The sequence below is a fragment of the Monodelphis domestica genome, chromosome 1, assembly GCF_027887165.1.
Source record: "Monodelphis domestica isolate mMonDom1 chromosome 1, mMonDom1.pri, whole genome shotgun sequence".
NCBI lineage: Eukaryota > Metazoa > Chordata > Mammalia > Didelphimorphia > Didelphidae > Monodelphis > Monodelphis domestica.
This window is the reverse complement of record NC_077227.1, coordinates 570,734,218-570,755,935: the sequence shown is the minus strand read 5'-3', so window position 1 is coordinate 570,755,935 and position 21,718 is coordinate 570,734,218. Positions and strand designations below refer to the sequence as shown.

Here is a 21,718-nt window from a genome sequence, read left to right as displayed (position 1 = left end):
AATTTTCACTAATCAACAAGCATTTATGAAGAAACTACTATGTTCTGGGAGCTGGAGATACAAAGACAAAAATGAAACAGGTCCTGTTTTCATGTAGCTTACATTCTATAGGACAGAATAACCATGGGAAGAAAGGAGTACAAAGATTGTTTTTAATGGTTACAGTCATGTCTAACTCTTGGTGACTCCATTTGAGGTTTTCATGGCAAAGATACTAGAGCACTTTGCCATTTCCTTCTCTAGCTCATTTTATAGATGGGGAAACCAAGGCTAATAGAGTTAAGTGATTTGCTCAGGGTCACATAGCTAAGAAATATATGAGGCCTGATTTAAACTCAAGAAAATGTGTCTTCTTGTCTCTGGGACAGGCACTCCATCTACTGTGTCACCTAACTGCCTATACAAAGATCATTATTCCTATTTTAGATAGGAGGAAACAGAGGAAAACTTAGTGTTGCAGGCTCTATAGCATTGGGGGTGGGGGGGGCATTTCCTCTGCCCTTGGATCTGGAAGACTTTCTGGCCCTCACTTGTCTCTGCTAATGATGTCCTTCCCTAGCAATATCCCTTTGGAATGGACAATGTTTTTCGGATTTCCTATCCCAGCACTACCAATAAGAGGCATAGAAAAAAAAACACTGGCCTTGGAGACAGGAAGGCAGAGATTTAAATCCCATCTGTGATCTCTGTGCGCTCTGTGACCCCTGGATATTGGGCCCCATGATCCTGAGGGTGAGAAGTTGAGGCTGACATATCAATCGTAACAGTTTCATCAGAAGGGAAAATACTGGAGCAAGCAGTGCTAATAAGCTAGCAGTTTTCTCACTCCACAATTGCTTATTGCAACCTTCCACTTTGTAGTTAGATCCTCCTCACTGGGGGCAGCTAGGTGGTACAGTGGCTAGCACACCGGGCTTGAAATCAGGAAGAATCTTCTTCCAAAATTCACATCTGCCTTTAGATACTTACTAGCTATGTATCCCCAGGCACGTCAGTCATTTAACCCTGTTGGCCTCAGTTTCTTTATCTATAAAATGAGCTGGAGAAGGAAACAGCAAATCACTCTAGTATCTTTACCAAGAAAACTTAGGTGGGGTCAGGAAGAATTGGACATGACTAAAATGACTAAACAACAACCTCATGACTCTATGTTATTATAATTAAAAGTTAGTTGTATGTTGTCATTTGAGCATAGGATGCTATCATTTTGTCATCCTTCTCCCTCCCCCCCCCCAAACCTTCACTCCAGTCTTCCAAGGGGAAGGACTGTTTTTCCATAAAAGCCAATGAGAGACTGCTGAGGGATTTAAAAAAAAAAAACTCTTCCCTTTCATTTCAGAATCAATACTGTATATTGGTTCCAAGGCAGAAGAATGGTAATGGCTAGACAATGGGGGTTAAGTGACTTGCCCAGGGTCATACAACTAAGAAATCTCAGGCCAGCTTTGAACCCAGGACCCATCTCTAGGCCTGCCTCCCTAAGCACTGAGACATCTAAGTGCTGCCAGGTGCTGAAGGGTTTTGAATAGGGGAGTAATGTTATCAGAGTGATAATAATGCATTGGGAATATTGTGTGGCCATCAATGGCCACATTGACATATATATAAAAAGGCAAAAACTATGGTTGTGGAAATGTCTGCTGCTGGGTTTTTTGTTTGTTTTCTCATGGGAAGAACATCTAGACCTCTGACTTACCATGAAGGAAACTCCTTTTCTCCAATGTGTATTAATTCCTCCTCTGCAATTTAATCTTAAAAAGTTGCCTGGGGCCCAGAGAACTGAAGTTACTTTCTCATGACCACACAGCCATGCAATATATGCCTCAGAGGAGAGAACTTAGACCCTTTCTTCTGGATTCTAAGGCTGGCTAAAACAACAACCAGCATTTAGATCATTTTTTTAAGATTGGCAAAGTCCTTTACATACTATCTGACTATATTGTATGTATGCAATAATATGTAATATAACATATTATCTGACTCTTAACAACAGTTATCTGAGGTAGGTGCTATCCCCATTTTAATTTGCCTAGAGTCACACAGCTGGCTGGTGCCTGAGGTAGGATTTGAACTTAGGTCTTCCTGCCTCCAAGTCTGCCACCCTATCCACTGTGCCACCATATTGCCTCTCAATTTTAATGTGCAGAAGCCAAAATATTCATCCATTGATAGTCCACTAACTAGTGACAAGTTTTTCTCCACTTGACCACACTGGGCCTGGGAGCCAGGGGCCTTCAGAGACTTTCCCTGAAGGTAGATACTGCCCATTTAAGCTTGCGCCTTCTTGACTTAGCCTAAATATCAATGCATAGGAAATGCAGCATTGACTGGAATCCACGATTAGGCATTGAATGGAGATCTTATTGAGATTATAACTTGCGGAATGACATCTTGAAGGGAGTTATTGTTATTCAGTTAGTCATATCCAACTTTATGTGACTCAAGAAATAGAAAGAGGTAATCTGTGTGACACTTCTTGTTGCAATGACTGGATGCTCTGGCTTGTGACTAGAGAGCAGCTGCTGGTATGGGATACTTGCTACAGAGATAGAGAGAGATGCTGCCACAGGGGATTGCTCTAGATAGATACTGGGGAATGCTCTGGGGTTTGCCTACTGATCCCTACTGATGACTAGTGGATCAATATTTCTCCTAATCTCCTCCTACCCTCTCTCCCTCCCTCCTTCACCCTCTCCTCCCTGTCTCCTTCACCTCCCAGTTCTTCTTGAAGCCTTTGGCTTCTTCCCCCCACCCCCCACCCCCCCAGTGAACTATAAAGATACTCTTCTTTTCCTTCTCAGGTAAGGGGTTTATTGGGATAACAGGATGGGAAACTGAGGGATGAGGGATGAGGGTTTCCCTAATCTATAATAAGGAGAATTTGAGGGATTGGGAAATCAGTCCAGTCACAAACTGTGACAGAAAGACAGTTAGAGATGGAGAACAACAGTTAAAAGCTTCTTTTTTCTTCACAAAGCCACCAATTTCAGAGTATCAGTTCAGCTTCTTCCCCCGGCCAGCTTCAACTCCCAGAGAGAAACAAAAACCAATCCAAGTTCCTGCTTCTCCTCTCTGTGGCTAGACCCTCAACTGACTCTCCTGGGAACATTCCATTTGGAACCTTCTTCTTGATTGACAGGCAGGTCAGGTCCCCAGATTGTTTCTTGCATCTTGGCTTGTCCTGCAAAACCTCTCTATCTCTTCATGCCTCTACCACACTCACGAATGTTTGTTCATGGCTTTTTCTTTTCTTTTTTCTTTTTTGTGTGGGGTGTGGGGTGGGGTCAAAGATACTTGAGTAGTTTGCCATTTCCTCTTCCAGTTATGTCCCCATTTTACAGATAAGGAGCTGAAGTAAATGGGAGTTTTGTGATTTTCTCAAGGTCATATAGCTAGTAAATATCTGACACTCGATTTCAACTCAGGAAGATGAGTCTTCCTGACTCCAGAGCCAGCACCCTATTCACTATGCCACCTAGCCACCCCTTGAAGGGGGTACCCTTCCTCTAATATCTGAGTCCTAATCCTTGGCAGTCTCTCACCATATACGAATTTTGCTACAATTACTTTTTTATTCGATGCACGTTGCACCAAACAAGGCAACATTATTTTGACAACAATAACTTAAACATTTTATTGTCACAGAGCTTCTAGCGAAAAATTATTGCTTAATGGGCTTAGGAAGCACCATGATACAATAGAAAGAATGTTCAGTCTGGAGCCAGAGGACCTGCTTTCAAGCATCATTGCTAAAGTTTCCTACCCACTTGATCTTGATCTTGGGCACATCATTTCCTGTCTTGGGGTTCAGTTTCCCCATATGTTGAATGAGGATATTATATTAACTAACATTAAAGGTTTCTTTCCAGGTCTAAAGCTATGACCCCTTCATCTTACAGATGAAAAAAACTGAATACCAGAGAGGGAAGCATTTTGTCTGACATCACACAGTACTCAGCACCCAAACCTCCTTCTCCAGACTCCCAGTCCAGTGTGTTTTCAATCAAACTATGTTTCCTTTGCATTGCAATTATTTCACTAGTCATTCTTGGTTGTCCTGGATTCATCTGCTATCAGCTTACTTCCTGATTCATCTGCTATCAGCTTACTTCCCTGACAGTTTGTAATCAGAGGTGGGGTTCTAACACCATAGGCTGCTTTGGAATTATTCTATGTATCTAGATCAAGGGTTAATATTCTCATAAATCTGATTTTGTGGATTTATTTCAGAAAATGCTCTTGAAAACTCTATCAAGAAAATACTCAGCACTGACTTGCTCAGCAGGTCATGCATGGCAAGAACCTACAATAGAAGAAATCAGGTTACACCAAAATTCAGTTTGGTCTTAGTCTTCTCCTCCAAAGAGAAATGGTTTTTATTCAGTCACATTCAGCTCTTCATGACCCTTTAGGGGATTTCTTGGCAAAGATACTGGAATAGTTTGCCATTTCCTTTCCTGGCACATTTTATAGATGAGGAAACTGAGAAAAACAGAGGTTAAGTGACTTGCCCAAGGTCACACAACTATTCCATGTCTGAGAATGGATTTGAACTCAGGTTTTCATAACTCCGGGGTTGGCACTGCACCACCTAGCTGCCAAAAGATAAACTGGGGGGTTAAGTTAAACTAGGCTGTACATGATCAATCAACAAAACAACCTTAAAGATTAGCTCACATTTTTTAAAAATTAAAAACCACTTTCCTTATAATAGCCATAAGATAGTCTATTAGACTAAGTATTAATTATAATATCTAGCTGTTTTTTCCCCTAAAGTTTTGATCTGTAATTGTGATTTTGTTGGTTTAGGGTCTCCTAAACTCCCAGTGAGGAAAATCTTTCAACCAATGCTAATCAGCAAATTCTCTGCAACTTATAGACTTAGAGTATTGTTTCAGTTACTGAATGGTTAATTTTGAGGACTTTGACTTTAGGGTCACCTAGCCAATAGGTGTCAGAGAGAGGACTTGAACCTTGGTCTTCCCAAGGCCAGCCCACTATCTCTCAATCATTGTTGGTATTTCAGTTTATGGATGAAGAAGCTGGATTTTAGAGGAAAAGTGACTTTGTAGGGTCACACAGTTAGCAAGGATAGGGTGTGGATTGTGAATTCAGGTCATGTGATTTTAAGGCCAACGAATATTCCTCTACCTTATGCAAACAAAAAGAAGACACAGGGATTAACTGTTCTCAGAGTTTTTCAAGGCACAATTTGGAAGTTGGAGGCTTAATGCCACAACCCTTGCCAAGTTCTTCACATCTAGTGTTTTCTCTCTCCAGAAAAGGCTTGCATTTATTTTGTATACATTTTTATATTTTGTGTATTCTAATTTTGTGTACTCTAACAACTACATATATATAATATTATAGCATAGCTACTATACCATAATATAACACATATTAGAATATATTCTCTAATACATTATTCACTAATATCATATTGTGATCTTTTGGGGAAAGGACATGAAGATAACATCTATATTATAACATTATAGGCTCTCAATACATTACAATAAACTATAGAATACTATCATACATATTTACACATTATATATGTTATCTCCTTTTCCTCCCTCCCAATAGAATACAATCTCCTTGAGGGCAGGGACTCTTCTATTTTTGCTTTTGTATCTCTAGCTCTGGGCTCCTGGTCAATTAGCCCAGTGCCTGATACTATCGGGTGCTTAATAAATGATTGTTGATTAACGTTTTCCCAAGGTCTATTATTTGCCGTCCATATCCCATCTCCCCCCAACACACACACTTATCTATACTGACTCACAGCCTTTCTATGGAACTTGTCCTCTGGTTCTCTGGCCAGAACTCTCCAGTTGTAGATATTGTTATTTGGAAGCACTCGGAAAAACCTCTTCACCCTTGGGTAACAATCTCTGATCTATATCATCAGGTGAACCCTAGGAACCACTTGATAATAATAAAAACAGCTTACATTTTTATAGCATTTGAAGGAAGGCTTACAAAGTACTTTCCCTGATAATAGATAATAGAGAATATTAGTAATCTTATTTTACAGATGAAAAAAACTAGAGAGCTTAAAAGACAGAGAGTTGGCAAATTGTAAAGTCAGAACTTGAATTGTTTCTTAGATTCTAAATCCAGGATCATTTCCATCGTACCATCCCTCCTCTCTAATGGGAACCTTGTTTTATGTGAAACCTAGTTTAACAACAAGAATGCAATGCCAGTGGCAGAACTGGAAAGGAGATGTTTGAGAAAATGAAAAAGGGGAACACTTGTTTAATTTCATTCTATTTTTAAATTAACAACCAGTGAAGACAGTTCACTACAGCTTAACCACTTTATTAAAAGAGAAAGAGAAAGAAAAACAAAACTGTAATAACATATGAATAGTTAAGTGAAATATTGTCTATGTCCAAAAAATGAATACATTATCTCTCTATCAGGAAGTGGGAAGTTTAGATAAATCATCAGTAGCTCTCTGGAATCTAGGTTGGCCATACACTGAGCAGAGGTCTCTAAGTCTTTCAAGGACTTTTTGTCTTTACAATGTTGTCATTATTATATATATTGTTCTCTTGGTCCTTCTCATTAAACTTGTTTTCAGTTCCTTCAAGTCTTCCCAGGTTTCTAAGAAAGTATGGTTTTTTGGGGTCCTTTTTTATAACATAATAGTATTTCATTACATTCATATATGAAAATCTGCTCAGCTATTACCTAATAAATGATGTAGTTGAGGAGTTGTTTATTTGTATTAGAGGGGTCAAGACTTTTAGTATCAAGAGGCTGAAAGAGTGGAGAGACCCCTCTTCCAAGCGGGGTTCAAGGGAGACAGCTGATGTTTAGGGATGGCTCAGAGAGAGGAGAAGGGGTTTGAAGATTTTGCTTTATAATCTCACTGAATTCTCACCTGGGCCCAGAGCAAATTATTATTTAAAGGGTCTCCGCCTATGGCGGGGTCTCTCTGGGCTTTCCTGTTTCCGCTTGCAAGCAGACAGGTCTTTTCATGATGTAGGTGAGGTTGTCTAGGCCTCTCTCTGTCCTAGACACGTGCTTTTCTTACTTGTATATTCTTAAGTTCTTAATCTTAAATAAACCTCTAAAAATATAATACTCCTTGCAGAGAGAAACTAATTTCTACCTGCCTCAGTTTCCCCAAAATTTTAACTCTTACATCCTCAAGATTCCAATCTCCTGGGGCCCCTCCCCTGTCAAGGTGATCTGTTGCACACACTCTTCAGCCTGGTGCTTTTCTTATGTGCCAGCCTCTGTCACAATGAGCATTAATTTACTTTCTAGTTCTTTGCTGCCACAAAAAGAAATTTTACAGATATTGTTTTCCATTTGAGTGCTTTCCTTCTTTTTTGAATGTTTTTAGGGGATAGACTTAGTAGCAGTATTGCTCATTCAGAGCATATGAAGTTAAGGGACTTTTATGTGAGAGTTCCAAGTTGCTTTCCAGAATGGTTGGACCAGTTCGCAGCTCCACTAATAGTGCATTTATGTACCTGCTTTCTTATAGTCTCTCCAATATCTGTTTCCTTTTTTTGTTGTTGAATTTGCCAAGATGAGTGTGAAATGGAATTTCATAGTTGTTTAATTTGTATTGCTCTAAGTATTTGTTATTTCGGAGCACTTTTCCATATGGTTATTGATAGACATGATATTGATAGATTTCAATATGGATATTGATATTGATTTCTTCCTTTAAGAACTGCATCTTCATAAAAGTGTCTTGGCATGATCTAAACCAGGTTGAGGGTAACTGACAGCCCACAAACCCTTTGGTGAGTTAATGAGATGTCTACCCCAAGCATGTGAAGACTTCTCTTAGAAGAATAGGCAGATGAGAACAACTTGTCCCAATGGCTATGAAGGTGGCTGAAGCAGGTACTAAGAAGCATTTAGAACTTGGTCAGACATCAAAGGCACCAGGGTCATCTAGTGTATCCTGGGCCATTGCCAATCTTCATGACTTTTATCTTGTCTCTGGACTTTGAGGTTTCTGTAAGTGACAGAGAGATTGATCACTTTGTGCAAGTCTGCCTCACTTAAAGCTGATTCATGTGCTAATAAAGCCATCACCCTTATGATGTCATTGGTCCTCTTTGGAACGAAGGAGGAATAGCATTGTATTTTTCTAGTGCCACTCAAATCATACTACATAGAGTGCTTGTTCATCTTGGATTTGAAGGTGGGCTGCCTGTCAGTAACTCATACAACTTGATCAGCAAATTTGTTTGTCAAACAAACTTGTTTCTTTGACTACCTCTTTCTACCCAAATTTCTATCTGAAAATATGATTTGAATGGTCATTATTAATGGGCATTAGGCTTATCTGAATATATTCCTGGATCCCCCTGTTTTTCCTCAACTTAAGCTCTCTTCTCAGTGTTTCTTACTACTTTTTTTCTCCTTCACCCTCAAATCATTGTATTTAAGTTTAGGATGGCATGAGAAAAAGAATACTATTTGGAGCCAGAGGACCCGGTTGCAAATATTAATTCAGGCCCTTGATAATGAAGTTGATATTATGAACAGGCAGATCTTCCCTTTTCTCCAGAAGATTGGCCTTTGGATAAAGACATTTTAGCCACAGAAATTCATTAATACTGGTCATTAGTAAGTAGAGGGATTGGTAGAGATACACCAATTTATTGGTATAAAATCATGGATGCTAAAAAGAAGTTGAGGACATTTAAATTTATGTTAGAAAATAATTTATATTATGGCTAAATGTGTACAGGAGTAATATTGCATGGATTGTAATGAAAATTACATGCATTTTTGATTGTAAGTCAAATTGAAGAAAGGAACTCTCTGGCGAATTGGGAAATAGATGTTGGAAAGACACAATCTGGTTAGAGCAAAGACTCCCCTCCTGTCTCTCCATTTACATCTGTTAAGTATTCGGGTTGTATGAGAAGAGCAATATTATTTATGAGAGTCCTCTAACATGGTGGTAAGGAAAGGATATGAAGGTATATGTTTAACAACTGACTCTCCACATGTATGTACATTACTAACATTTTCTTCATCATGTTAGTAATGTACATACATGTGGAGAGTCAGTTGTTAAACATATAAAGAAAATGTTAGTAATGTACATACATGTGGAGAGTCAGTTGTTAAACATATAAAGAAAATGTTAGTAATGTACATACATGTGGAGAGTCAGTTGTTAAACATATAAAGAAAATGTTAGTAATGTACATACATGTGGAGAGCCAGTTGTTAAACATATAAAGAAAATGTTAGTAATGTACATACATGTGGAGAGTCAGTTGTTAAACATATGCCTTCAGTGTATATTCAGTGATTTCAGTGAAATAATAAATCAGGCCCTGATTTGTAGTATTTGTAATTCCAGATGTATAAGTGCTCAGATTGAAAATTTAACAATCAGTTCTCACCAACCAGATCCAACATATCCCTGGTACTTAGCCAACCTTTTCTAAGACTCAGTGCAATGTAGGCTAGTCTAGTTTTCTCTTAAAAGGCACTGCAATGTTTTTTTGTTTGTTTGTTTGTTTTTTGGCATTTGATTGGCTCAGAGGACTAAGGCACTGACTTCTTCAGACTTGGTGGGTATCTTAAAGTCTACCCTACTGACCAGATCTTATTCTGTATATAGAGCAGGTGGGAATATATCCAATATTCAGGATAAGTGCTGTATTCTTGTTTTGTACTTTTTAAAAGCAAACCCCCCTTTAACTGTTCAAGTGTTTACTTTTATTTTAACATCAGACCTCTGGCATACTCCTGCCTCTGATGTTCAGAGAGGATTAATTCCTTTTGTGGGAGGGCATGTTAAGTCCTTTTCAGGGCTGCTCATCCACCTTTGGTATCCACCTTTTGCCTAACTCTTACCTGGGGCTTCAAGAAGCTGTAGCAAGAAGAGCAGCCACATCCCAATAGAACTGTCTCAACAGACAGGCTAAAACTGGTTGAGGGTAACTCATAGGCCTCAAACCTGTTGGTGAGTTTGAGGGAAGTCTACTCCAAGCAAGTGAAGACTTCATCTGGAAGAATGGATGGATGAGAAAATTTGTTCCAGTGTCTGTGAAGGTGCCTAAAATAGGTGATGAAGAACCCGTAGAGCATGGTCAGACACTGAAGATGTAAAGATCATCCACTGCCATCACCAGCCATTCTGACTTTTGTCTTGCCACTGGACTTAGATAATTCTGAAGAGAGACTCAGACTGAAGACTTTATATATTTTTGCCTCACTTAAGTCCAGCTCTAGGGCAAATCAAGACATCACTCCATGATGTCATTGGTCCTTTTAGAAAAATGAAGGATGAACAACAATTTTTAAAACAAACTAGTTATAAGAGTCTGAAAGTAATTTACCTTTTCAGTTTTTTAGGCAACTTTCTGCCTCAGTTTCTGCAATTATAAAATGAGAATAATAGCACCTTCCTCTCAGGGTTGTCAGGATCAAATTGTTCTTGTTCAGTTGTTTTTAAGTCATGTCCAAGTCTTGTCTTCTATGTTTGGAATTCTTTTATTGCTCATCTCTACCTCCTGGCCTCCCTAGCTTCTTTCCCTTAGCTAAAGTTCTTTCTTCTGAAAGAAGCCCTTCTAGTCATCCTTAATCTTAGTTCCTGAGTTTATCTGTAACTGATCCTCATTCATCCCTAGCTATTTTCTCTGTTCCCTCTCATTTCCACCCCCATCATCGCCCCTCTGCCCTCTCTTCATAAAGATTTTAATCATCCGCAAGAAGAATTGAACATAATACCAAAACCCCCATTACAGAAAAGGTTAATGGATTTTGGAATCATCTACCTAAACTGATGACTAGAGCCCTTCCTCCACTAGCTAAAAAGGCAGTGGCTCTGAGTCAGGTTATATAATTCAAAGAGTCTCTTTTCAATTCAAAGAGTCTCTTTTCCTGGTTGGCACAGAGGCCATTTTCTTCATAAAGGTGATGAAGAAAATGTTAGTAATGTACATACATGTGGAGAGTAATCACTGGATTACAGAATAGATTAGATGCAGTGGGGAGAATCAACTGTAAAAAGACTGGAAAGATAGCAGCAGGCCAAGTTATAAAGAGATTTGGAAAATAAAACAGAATGAAGGAAGACACACCTGGTTGAATAAACTTCATTAAACACCCGAGGATTAGCCTACCAAGACACAGAGAGTATTTACACAAATAACATTATAACGTAAAATTTACTGAGATAAATATCTAAATAATTGGGCAGCTTCCAGCATTTGTGGGTGCTAATGTAGTAAAAATGATTGGATCCAAATTACTCTACAGATTTAGTATTATTCCAATCAAATTGCCAAGATATATTTTGTAGAATTAAAATACATGTGGAAGAGCAAACATTTAAGAATACAAGAGATCTAATTAGAAAAAGTAGAAAAGAGTGGTGCTTTGTGTTTTAACTTTCCTATAAAGCAGCAGCTATTAAAAATAACTTCTAACAGATTAAAAAAATAGAAAAGTAAATAGGTTAGATATTTAAGACCAAGGAGCAAATGTGTATAGTCATCCAGTGTTTGATAAACCCAAGAAACTGAATTCCTGAGAAACTAACCCATGATTGTACAAGACGAGCTATTGCATTGGGAGGGTTGCTTACATACAGAACCCATCAGCTTGCTAAGCTGATGCAAATTTTCCATGTTGAAGATGTTAAGGGTCTTGCTTTTGGGAGAATCATCATGATGTTGGATGGAAGGAAAGTGCCTTAAAGAGACTGTAGATATACAGATGTAGACATTCTATAACTGGTTCTGGTTGGTAGATCACTTGGTAGAGAGCAGGTTATTTGACTAGCTTTGGAGGCATTCCAAAAGGCAACCTCCTTTTTGCCTCATTCACTTCTGAGGGAGCTCCCATGACCCCTTTTCTAATGGTCTCCAATGAAAAATCATGGTATAATGGAAAAGGTCTTTTGTTTGAAACAATGGACCCTGAGAAATGGACCCCAATTGGTGGCTTCTACTTTGTTTTCTCATTCCAGATGAAAGGAGGGGAGCCTCGTCAGCTTTGTGAGGTCAAAAAATCTGGGGAATGCCTTGGCATCTGGTCATCCCAGAGTATAGGGATTACTTAGGCATCCCAGAATTTCAGGTCTGGCTTTATAGCGTCACTAGCATTGATGCCCTAAGCAACAAAGAGTAACATTCTGGACCCCCAAATAATGGTAGCTGAGACAAGGACTCATCTAGTAGAGATGCTGCCTTTGGACATGCACTTGGTAGAACTAATACCATGTAGAAACTGAGGTCAAGGTGATCTATGGGACATTATACACATACAGTTAAAGGAATGAAGGAAGCTCTCTCTCTCTAACATATATATCTATAATATATGCACATGTGTAAATGCACACACATATACATATACATAGTCTCATTTAATCCTTACAATAACCCTGGAAAGTAGGTGCTATTATTATAGGCATATGAAGGTTAAGTGACATGCCCAGGGTCACACAACTTAAAAGTGTCTGAGGTTGGATTTTAATTCATTGAATGGCAGCCCAGTTTTGATCAAATACACCAGTTCATAGTTTGTATCTTACTGCTTTGTTTAACAGACATGTCCTGTCCTGTTAATAATTAGTAAATCGTGTTTTTGTGAAGGGTGTCTTTAGTAAGAGAATCTGGATTTTGAGTAAGTTCAGAACCCCCTCATCACCTTCCCTAACCTCTCCAAGAACACTTACTAAATATAAATTGATGAGGAAGAACTTGGAGCCAATATCAGTTTATAGCAGGCACTAAGCAACATTAGAAGGAAATTCATGAATTTTTTATCAAACAATAAGTAGGACTAATAGATCCGAGTTTAGTCACCCTTTTTTGCTCTTGCCAGGAGCTCTAGGTTTCTAGACAAAGTGCTTATCACTTTCACTTTCCAGAATTTTCTTCTTTCCATCATCTCAGATGACAGAAGCTAAAAATCCATTTGTAGTTCATTGTTTGACCTGAAGTACCCAAATATTATCTATAGTCCTTGTAAATGAATTTCATATTGTGGAAATCTGAGGTTTTTGCATTTTGGGGTTGAGAGAAAATATGTATACAGAGAATAAATGTTGCCACATATTTTTGTGGGGAAATGAAAATTATATCCCCAAGACCATTCACAGTCTAAGATGTTTTTGTGGAGGTGTGATTATTGTTCATTCCCTTCCCCTTGCTCATGCTGCTTATCTTCACCTGAAACACATCTTACCTTTCTAAATCCTTAGGAACCTTGTTCTAGAGATGTTCTAGAGTGACTAGAGAGCTGTACTCGAATACCAAAAGTCATAGGTACAAATACAGACTCTGACACTGCTTGCATGTCACCTAGCAAGCCACTTAACTTCTGAGTGCCCCAGGCAACTCTCTAAAACTATAAATTATAGAACACTTGCAAATGAAGTACCTTAATAAAGAAAGAGCCCTTACTAGCACTTCCCTATTTCAATTAAATTACATTTCTAGACCAAACAAAACCCAGTATGAATTCTATTATTGGCTAAAGTCTCACTTGATTGAATGAATAAAAAAAATCATAAAGAGCTTTGCTGTATTATTTCAGTCACATCTGGCTTTGTGTCACTATTTGGAGTTTTCTTGGCAAAGACATGGAGTGGTTTGTCATTTCCTTCTCTATCTCATTTTACAGATAAGAAATGGGGCAAACAAGGTCAAGTGACTAGCCCAGAGTCACACAGCTAGTAAGTGTCTGAAGCTTATTGAAAAAGCTTGCTCAGTGCCAAGAACTGTCCCAAATTCTGGATACATATGCAAAAGTAGAGATGTTTCCACCCTCAAGGACATTCCAATGCAGGGGGGGGGTGATAACAGATATAGGAGTATAGTTGCAAGAAAGGGGATATTTGTTTTGTAAAGTCACTGAAATAGGGAATGAAGCCAAAAAGACAGTCTTTCCAGTAGCTGGGGCAGTATTGATTTGATTATGGTTTCAGAATCGGAGTCAGGGAGGAGGTGAAAGAGGTAACAGTATGAAGCAGACTAGTAGAAAGATGCTCAGGGTAGAAGCACAACTAGGGCCACTTAGATATAGTGAAGCTCTGGAAACATTCATTGATTCAAGAAGATACCAGATCCCAACAGAGGACATTCTGGAGTTGAAAGGACTAAGTCCTCTGGGCTATATTTTCTAGTCCAAGGATGCTGAGATAGAGACAACCTGCAGTGGCTCAAAGAGTCTGAGGCTCTTTTTTATTATAACAGGATCTCAGAATGTTGGAGCTGGAAGGAACCTGGGCCAGCCTTCATATTTTATAGGCAGAAGAAACAGGGTAATCTCCTGCTCCTACAACAATCCCAAGTTTTGAAAACTCACCACTGACAGAAGCAGTCCATTCCTTAAGGAATGGAAATGGGGGTAGTTCTATTTGTTAAATCATCTTTTCTTAGATTTGGTAAGGGAAGCAGTATGGTAGATGGGATGTAGCCTGGTACAGGAGAAAGAAGAGAAAGAGTATTGACTTTGAAGTTAGAGAACCTGGGTTTAAATTTCCCCACAGAAACTTAATCCCTGGTTGTTGAATTTAGGTAAATAATTGTCCTTCTCTGGGCCTCTGTTTCCTCATGAGGGAAAAATGAGATGGCCTCGGATGTTCCTTCCAGATCTAGATCATGTGAAATTCTGAAGTGATATTCCTGATATGAAATCATAAGAACTCTTTAAAAGAGAGATTTGCTGATAGTATGGACACAATTAAGGGAAGCATTGTGAAAGAAGACTTACCAGCTCTGTGACCTTGGGCAAGATCACATCCCCTTTCTGTTTCTCAGTTTTCTGATCTATAGAATTAGGGGATTGTACTAAATGATCTCTAAAGTTCCTCCTTCTCCTCCTATTATTACTACTACCAATTTAGGATTTCCCTCTATGCAGCATCAAATTGGTTATTAAAGCAAAGGTCCAACCATGTCACCTCTTCCTACTCCCATTCCATAAACTCCTTATTACCTCCAAGATCCAATATTAAATCTAGCGTTGGGCTTTTAATTCCTTTCAGAGGCTAGCTACCTCCTACCTGTTCAGTATTCTTATATATTTTACTCCTTTCTACTTTTTCTGTGATCCAGTGTCACAGGCCTCCTTGTTCCTCACACAATTTCACTGTCTGTCTCGAATCTGTGAAATTCCCTTCCTCCTGATTGCCACTTCCTGGCCTCTATGGCTTTCTTCAAACCTCAGCTGAAGTCCTCCATTCTGCAAGAAGCCCTTCTTAGTCCTCCTTAATCTTAGTGGAACCTATCTCCAATTTATTTAGTATGTATGTTGTTAGTACATAACTGTTTGCGGTTGTCACCCCATTAGATGATGAGCTACTTGAGATCAGGAACTATTTTTGTCTTTTTCTTGTATCTCCTGTACTGGGTCCATAGTAGGCTCTGAAAAAATGCTTTTGGATTTAACTGGATTCTCTGATGTTATTTCAAGAGTCTCATGACCAAGAAGCACATTAGCAAGGTAAGCTGAGTTGGCATGGTGAACTCATTCAATGGTGCCACACCACAAAGACCATTTCATTAGGTTATTTGCTTTGGAACCAATGGAATACAGGAGGCAATGGGGAAATGAGTAAGAAATGTAGCTGGAGAAAACTGATAGCATTATTTGCTTTTCCTGACTATTGGTGCTTACCAATCTCCGAGCCACTGACTAGCTACCTAATGTCCTTTGTAAAAACTGATAAGAGAAAACTGAATACATACTTATATAAGTCAGACACAGAAAATGCTATTTTGCTGTTTCCTTAAGTCCATGAAAGAGGTAATATGAAGTTCCATGTAAGTACAATTTCTAACTTCAAAATAATAATACTTATATTAGGTCTTGTGAGAATGGAATGAGATCATATATATTAAACATTTAGTAAACTCTAGGACTCCCCAGTTATTGATCTTAGCATTGGAAGACTCTAGCTCTGTAACTCTAGGCAAGTCACTTAACCCTGTTTGCCTCAGTTTCTTCATTTGGAAAATGAGCTGGAGAAGAAATAACACACCACTGCAGTATCTTTTCCAAGAAAACTTCAGTTGAGGTCATAAAGTAGACAAGACTGAAAACAACTAAACAACAACAAGGGGTTGCTAGGGACCTTAGTGATCCTTGAGTCTATCTCCCTCATTTCAAAAGTGAGGAAATTGAGGCTCAGAGATGGTGTGATTTTCCCTAAGGTCTAACTGGTATAAGGTGTCAGGGGCAAGATTTGCATTCAGATTCTCAGACCCCAGGGTTAGTGCTGTTTCCTTAATACTACTGCTTTTATGACTGTCATTGTTTTTATAATTTCCAAGGTAATTCTCAACTTTTTCCATGTTTCCTTTTTTTCTTAAAACATTTCAGAGCTATGATTTCATAAGTATAGGGGACAGAACTTCTGGTGTGAAAACTTCATCTTCCAAAGCAGAATGGTAACTCATCTGAATGAGAGGATAAATTACTTTCTACTTTCTCCTGTTTATAGTCTGTACATAATTGTTTGCATGTTGTCACCGTCATCAGACTGGGAACTGCTTGTGGCCAGTGACTGTCTTTTGGCTTTTTTTTATATCCTCTGTGCTTAGCATAGTACCTGGAAAACAGAAGGCACTTAATGCATGTTTATTGACTTACTGGTTGGTTAAAATGGAAATCAGAGGAAGGATCCAAACTAGATATTTTTGACTCCATAGCTGACCCAAAGCGCTTTACCATTCTTTTTTTGAGTTATTCAGATAAAATAAAAATCCAATCTACATTGAACCACCAATATTTCCAAAGTCCTTTGACTGGCCTCTATTTATCTGTGAACATTCATCACCATCCTAATAAAAGTTGTTTTGCAAAGTAGCTCATGGACAAAGGCATTTTGGATCTTTGTGAGTTTGGGAGAGATCCCAAAGCTGAGGACCTCCACTCAAATATTCATCTTCGTTACAAATTTCCAGTTCAGAGAAAGGAAGTCCTCCTTGAGGAAAATCCCTCTACCAAAGGGAATTCATAACTTTTCTGACACATCTAGACTTAGACACTTGAGCCACTGGGATGTCAAAAGATTTGCCCAGGTTCCACCCCCAGTTTGTGTGAGAGGTGGTTCTTAATCACTCACTGATCTTTTTGACTCTGAGAGTCATCTCTGTATCGACCAGGTCACACTATTACTCAGGCTTAAGTTCTAAATCTGAATGAATTAAGTGATGCTAACCTTTTCCTACTAGAGTAGTCCACTAGAAATAGTTTATATAAAGTGATATATAAAATATATGTAAAATGACATTATAAAATAATGTTACAGTTAATATAAAAAAGGATCCATTTGGTCAAATATAACATACCATTTCTAAATTTAAACTTTTGATTGTCAGCTTCTTAAGGACAGAGATTGTATAGTTTCACCCATTTCCCCCTCTTCAGTGTTTAGCACAATCTCTAGCACTTTTTCTTCTTTTCTTTCTTCTTTTCTTTCCTTTTCCTTTCCTCCCTTTTATTTTCTTCTTTTCCTTTTCTTTTCTTTTTACAGACTTGATTTTATCTGTATAGCTCAGAATTTCTCAGAGAGTTGCCAAAGGACACTGAGATGTTGTGACTTGTCCAGGACCACACAATCTGGATGTGTCAGAAGCAGGACTAGAACCCAGTGTTTCCTAAATATGAAGCTAACTCTTTGATCACTATAACATGCTGCTTCTCTCTCTGCCTGCATCTAGTAGGACTTCAATAAATATTTGTTGAATTACATTGAATGTAGTATCTGGTTAATTTTTGTCCATATTAAGATTCATTTTAGATTTTATTGTTTTCATTCAGTGAGAAGAGGATGGGATATAAATAGTAATAACCACTTACATTCCTATAGCATTTTAGATTTACAACATTTTTTCCTTCACAGTTCTGTGAAGTTCATAGAATAATAAATTTTGAGCTGGAAATGACCTTAGAAAAGATCTAACCCAACTCCCTCACTTTACGGAAGAGGAAATAATTAGAAAGATTGATAGATGTAAAACGAAAGAAAGGACTGGACTAAAAGATCTCCAAGATCCATCCAAATTTTAAATCGTATTAACTAGGAACAATTTGGAGAACAAAGGCCTTGGACTTTTTTGGAAAGCTCTAACCTCTGGTTGTGATCCAAAGACAGGAAGAGAGTTTCCCCCATTGACTTGTTGTTTGTTTGTTTCGATTATAGACAGTGATTGCTGCCTTTTTGGCAATCTTCTTGACTCCATCCCTGGCAAAAACGGTGAGTGGCTAACAAGTTTTAATGGTGGAGCTCCTGAGAATCAAAGGAATTTGAAACAGTGAAATCTAAGAAAGATCTTCCAAAAGCACTTCTCATTCCCCAAACAAAGTGCATGAAATGAGTTGTGAATAAAGGCCCCCTCAGGATCTGGGGAGGATCCAGATTCAATCTCTTTAATATTGTTCAAGATTTTGTTTTCTCTAGGACCAAAGCCAACTCCTGAAGAGAATCGATGAGGACCATAATGCCAATATTGATATCCATGGCAGCATTGCTCTCATCCATGATACTAATCCTTGGAGTGAATGGGATGGCATATTGGATTACAGCCGAGTAAGACATGAGCCTCACTAAACAAATTTGGTCTTAGTCAATGTTCAGTTTTATATTTTGGAATTTATAAATATTTTCATATTTCATTGAAAAATGATGTGGCCAGAGAGGGGAAGGCAACATGAAATAGTTCACAAAGAGCTGACCTCTGTGTCAGGAAGTCTTGGGTTCAAGTTTTGTCTTTGTTATCTACTGGTTGAATGATTAGGGGGTAAGTCACTTAAACTCAGTGTCCTAGGCAAGAATATGGGTTGGGGAGAAGCTGTCTAGCTGTATTGGTAGAGAAGTCTCTCCTGCCAGCTTCCTACACTGATGCAGTCACAGGTCAGTTAAAAAAAAGACTTCAAAATTTGCCTGTGACTAAAAGAAAGAGAGAGGCCAAAAACTTGCTAGCTTTGGAGCCAAAGGCTTTGGGTTAGGGTCCCAACTCTACCACTTACCACAAACTGTGAGACAGAGGATAACTCACTTCCCATGTTTGCTGTTTCAGTGATGTCTGATTCTTCACGACCCCATTTGGGATTTTCTTGGCAAAGATTAGAGTGGTTTGCCATTTCCTTCTTCAGCTCATTTTACAGATGAGGAAACCAAGGCAAACAGGGTTAAGTGACTTGTCCAGGGTCATGCATATAGTTAGTAAATATCTGATGCCTTATTTGATCTCGTCCTTTTGACTCCAGGACTGGTACTCTAACTACTGATCCACCCAGCTGCCCCCACACCTCTCAAGTAGTCATCTGTAAAATGAGTGGGATGAATTAGTTGGCCACAAAAGTACCTTCTTTCTCTAATTCTGTGATGATTCAATATGGCCTGCTTGAAAGAGCACAGGATTTGAAGTCAGGAACCAAAGTCTTTAGTTCTTGATCTGCTAAGGTGACTATTTCGGTGCCTCAGTTTCCCTATCTGTAAACTAGGGATAATATTCTGACCTGCTTGCCTTATATGATTGCGGTGAGGATAAAATAAAAGAATATATCTAAAAGTGCTTCATATCTGAAAAGTGCTATATACTGAAGTGGTATAATTATTTTAAAAAGACATTTGCTCTTAATGTATATGCACATATTAACTATTTTTATCACAATCAACAATAATGTCTAATATTTATTAGATTTTAAAAATATTTAAATAACATATATGTAAATGTAATTAAGTTATGTATTTTTAACTGACCCTTGTACTTACAATGTAGCCATTATTATCATCTCACTTGGTGATCATGGTAAAGCTAGGAGTTGGTTCTATTAATGATTGCCACCATTATCATCCTTACCTGTGAAGGAATTAGGAGTAGCAATGAGAATTAGTGGCTCTTGGGAAAAGTATACTTTGGAATTCTGCCACTATTCCTGCCACCAGTTAAATGAAGCTTCTGGTGGTGTAGCAGATAGAGCATCACATCTGGAGTCAAGAACATCTGAGTTCAAATATGGCCTCATACACTTACTAGCTGTGCGATTGGGCCAGACATTTAACCTTTGCCTTAATTTCTCCAACTGTAAAATAGGAATAATAAGTAGCCCCTACCTTGCAGGGTAATAAAATTATATTTATAAAGCACAGAGTCTGGTACATAGTAGCCATGATACAAATGTTCATTTCTTTTCTTTCTCCATTTCTCCCTGGTATGCTGGGAAAAGCACTGGTTATGTAGTCAGCAGACTTGATTTCAAATCCTGATTCTGACTTTCACTACTCTGTGGCCTTGAGTAAGTTACTGAACCTCTCCAGAATCAAGGAGTTCCTTAGATCCATTCCAACACTAAAAGCCTCTGATCTGACTGATGCTAAATTGTTAACCCTTTTGAGTTCCAGTTTTCTCATTGATAAAATGAGATTGAGTTGGACTAAGGCACTAAGATCTATTCTCTGCCTAAATTCTATGAGCCTTGAGTTTATAAACACTGGGCAAATCAACATCCCTTAGAAAGGATTAACAATGCTGTCATAGAATATTGGAGAGGGCTCTGAACTTGAGTCAGAAGATTTGGGTTCAAATTCTGACTATTGTGATACAATATTTTGACTATTATCTTATAACCACAGGCAAGTCATATTAACCTTAATTTCCATGTTGCAGCATGAATCCCACAGGATTGTTCTCAGGATAAAATAAGATAATTTATGCAAAGCACTTTGGAAACCTCTAAAGGCTCTACAAATACCAACTATCATTAGTAGAGAGTCTTTTCGAGTTGGCCCTTCTCCAAATCAGTAGGCCCAAGGAAAGAGAATGGAAGTGGGCTATATATGTTTATGTAAATTATACATATTTATACAAATTATATATATTTACATATATACATTTTCTTTTAAATATTTTGCCACCCTTGGGCTTTCCATATGCATTAGTCTTGAGGAATGCAGTAGGTCCTCGTTTATGCACACTCAGTATATGAGAATTTGGATATACATAATTGGAGATAAAAAATAAAGGCAGAAAAATATGTGAACAATTTTAATTACATGCCAAATCCTTGCCATTTCCCCAAGCAGTTCACCTGATCACACTCATTCTCTCTCTGAGAAGCATTAGTGTTAGTCATTACATTCTTTCATGTGAAACACTAGCTCTTGCAACAGTCTTTGTCCAGAGTTCTCATTTGTAACTAGTGAAGTCTGCCTCAAATCAGTGCTTCTCTTTGTTTCATTGATGCTCTTTAGTTATTAATCATGAGCCCAAAGTACAAAAGTAGTGATTCTGGTAGCTTCGAGAAACCAAAGACAAGTCGTAAAAGTGCCTAGCTTATTATGTTCATTTTAGGAATAGTTATTAAATAATAGAGTTTGCTGCTATGTGCAATTTCCCACCTACTTGAAGGGTCTGGGAGCATGTAAAATGGTCATGTAAAATGAGGCCTTACCGTAATTTCTATTTTCACATTATATTCAGCTTGAATGAATTAAGATCAGGCGATCTTAATTACAAAAAAATTATTACAAATAAATCTATTATGTTGTTCAAGGGTTATTTGGCTGCCAAGCTGTTTAGTAAGAAGGTTTGCATGCTGACCAAGATGGACAAAGTTATCCTCCCCAGTCTGGAAGTCCTCCAGAAAGCCCTACATAATAAGCAGGTAAGGGAGCAGTGCTGACCACCAAAGATTGCTTGAAAGCAGAACCGCGGCTCCAGAGAACAATTTTCCAATCAGTTTGTGGATGTGTAGAGGGTAT

The 21,718-nt window shown here is 38.3% G+C and overlaps 1 long non-coding RNA gene across 1 annotated transcript in view; it reads left to right on the top strand.

The window, feature by feature from the left end:
* The window catches only part of LOC103102127 (uncharacterized), an 84,470-nt gene that overhangs the window by 59,490 nt on the left and 3,262 nt on the right, over positions 1-21,718 (top strand). The window contains exons 2-4 of the long non-coding RNA XR_008915537.1: positions 18,155-18,208; positions 18,413-18,541; positions 21,511-21,621. This is a non-coding gene — a long non-coding RNA (uncharacterized LOC103102127). The remainder of the gene's footprint in view (positions 1-18,154; positions 18,209-18,412; positions 18,542-21,510; positions 21,622-21,718) is intronic.